Below are 2840 nucleotides of genomic sequence, written 5' to 3'. Positions count from 1 at the left end.
TCAATAATATAGAGAATTGAAGATTCAGAACATTCAGCAGAGGAATCAAACAGAAAAAGCTGGGCGTTCAAAATGCCCAGTGAAGAAGGAAAACTGGCGTTTAAACGCCAGCCAAGGTACCTGGCTGGGCGTTTAACGCCCAAAAAGGTAGCATTTTGGGCGTTAAACGCCAGAATGAATGCCATTCTGGGCGTTTAACGCCAGAAGGACACTAGAGGGAAGATTTTGTTTTTAATTCAAATCTTTTTCAAATTTTCATAATTTTTCAAAATCAAATCTTTTTCAAATCATATCCTTTCAATCATATCTCTTCAAAATCAATTTCTTTCCATTTTTTTATTATTTTCGAAAATCCTTGTTATAATTAATGATTTACTTCAAAATTTTCTAGTTGTTACTTGCCTATTAAGAAAGGATCAAAAGTTTTAATTCTAGAATCATATCTTCTAATTTCTTGTTAGTCAAGTAAATCAACTTTAATTTTAAAACTTTCTCTTTTTAGTTTGATTTTCAATCATATCTTCTCAATCATATCTTTTCAATCACATCTTTTTCAAAATTAACTCTCAATCATATCTTTTTTATTTCTAATTTCAAAATCTTTTTCAAAAATCACTTAATTTCTTTCCCAATCTTAATTTTCGAAAATCTCAAATCAAATTTTTAAATTTCTTTTTATTATTTCAAAATCTTCTTAATTTATTTTCGAAAATTCTCCCCCTTTTCTCACGTCCTTCTATTTAAGGGACTAACACTCCTCCTCAAGGTGCAATTCGAACTCTATCCCTCTTGTTAAGTTCGAATTCTCTTCTATCTACAGACTTATGCTTTTTTCTTTTGCTGTAAGAGACAGAGCTAGGACATGGTTGGATTCACAACCTAAAGAAAGCCTGAACTCTTGGGAAAAGCTAGTCAATGCCTTCTTGGCAAAGTTCTTTCCACCTCAAAAATTGAGCAAGCTTAGAGTGGAAGTCCAAACCTTCAGACAAAAGGAAGGTGAATCCCTCTATGAAGCATGGGAAAGATACAAGTAATTGATCAGAAGGTGCCCTTCTGACATGCTTTCAGAATGGAGCATCATAGGTATTTTCTATGATGGTCTGTCTGAACTATCCAAGATGTCATTGGATAGCTCTGCTGGAGGATCTCTTCATCTAGAGAAGACGCCTACAGAAGCTCAGGAACTCATTGAAATGGTTGCAAATAACCAATTCATGTACACTTCTGAAAGGAATCCTGTGAATAATGGGACAACTCAGAAGAAGAGAGTTCTTGAGATTGATACTCTGAATGCCATACTGGCTCAGAATAAAATATTGACCCAACAAGTCAATATGATTTCTCAGAGTCTGTCTGGAATGCAAGCAGCAACAGGCAGTACTAAGGAAGCTTCCTCTGAAGAAGAAGCTTATGATCCTGAAAACCCAGCAATGGAAGAGGTGAATTACATGGGAGAACCCTATTGAAACACCTATAATCCTTCATGGAGAAATCATCCAAATCTCTCATGGAAGGATCAACAGTGACCTCAACAAGGTTTCAACAACAATAATGGTGGAAGAAACAGGTTTAGCAATAGCAAGCCTTTTCCATCATCTTCTCAGCAACAAACAGAGAATTCTAAGCAGAGACACTCTGACTTAGCAACCATTGTCTCTGGTCTAATCAAAACCACTCAAAGTTTCATGACTGAAACAAGGTCCTCCATTAGAAATTTGGAGGCACAAATGGGCCAGCTGAGCAAGAAAATTACTGAACTCCCTCCTAGTACTCTCCCAAGAAATACAGAAGAGAATCTAAAGAGATAGTGCAAGGCCATAAACATGTCCCACATGGCCGAACCTGGAGAGGAGGAAGAGGCAGTGATTTTCACTGAGGAAGACCTCAATGGACGTCCACTAGCCTCCAAGGAGTTCCCTAATGAGGAACCATGGGAATCTGAGGCTCACACTGAGACCATAGAGATTCCATTGAATTTACTTCTGCCATTCATGAGCTCTGAGGAGTATTCTTCCTTTGAAGAGGATGAAGATGTTACTGAAGAGCAAGTTGCTAAGTACCTTGGAGCAATAGTTACCACTGAAGAGACAAGACCCTGGAAAATTCTCAATCCCTTGTACCATAGGCACCATGACCTTTGAGAAGGCTCTGTGTGACCTGGGGTCATGATGACATGTCAACATGTCATGTTTTTCTATGCTTTTTCATACAAGAAATTGATGATTTGTGCTTAAATATTGAATGCTTTTGTGCTTAAATGTTATATTTCTTTGATCTTTTGATTTGAAAAATTTTGTAGGAAATAAGAAGAAAAAGAAGCAAAAAGCACAAAATAAGCTAAAAAGAAGAAAAAAAGAGTTTTGGGGCACACTTTGAAGTTGGAGCACACTTTGGAGCCTTAGGCCACACTTTTAAAAGCGTGGCCCATGACCAAATAAAGGAGATTTGCAATCAGCACTCACAAAGCTCAGTTCACTAAGTGAACTTAGCTTTATCGTGAAGAACTTAGCTTGGAAGCAAGAATTTTCGCTAAGTTAAAACTTGGGCATTTACAACATGACCATGCCTCCTTCAAAGGGCTATAACTTGAGCTACAGACGTCCAATTGATGTGCTTCTAGTTGTGTTGGAAAGCTGACATTTAGAGCTTTCCAACGATATATAATAGTCCATATTTGGCATGAAATTGAGGCATAAGTGAAAGGCATCTTTAAGGACCAAAAACATGCAAAAATAAACCAAAGTGGCTTCACCAAGGCTCGAAGGGGGAGACACAAGGAAAGCAAGGAGGAGCGCTACACTTCTTGCAAGGAAAATAAGCAAAATGGCTCAGCAAGGATT

General features: G+C 37.5%; 1 non-coding gene across 1 annotated transcript; it reads right to left on the bottom strand.

The window, feature by feature from the left end:
* Nucleotides 1-956: 956 nt before the first annotated feature.
* On the bottom strand, nt 957-1064 carry LOC112774946 (small nucleolar RNA R71). Its single transcript, XR_003189399.1, has one exon. It is a non-coding gene; the product is annotated as a small nucleolar RNA R71 (small nucleolar RNA).
* Nucleotides 1065-2840: the final 1776 nt, after the last annotated feature.

This window comes from Arachis hypogaea, chromosome 18 (genome assembly GCF_003086295.3).
Source record: "Arachis hypogaea cultivar Tifrunner chromosome 18, arahy.Tifrunner.gnm2.J5K5, whole genome shotgun sequence".
Taxonomy (NCBI): Eukaryota; Viridiplantae; Streptophyta; class Magnoliopsida; order Fabales; family Fabaceae; genus Arachis; species Arachis hypogaea.
Note: the sequence above shows the minus strand (reverse complement) of the source record. Positions and strands in the feature narration are given on the sequence as shown.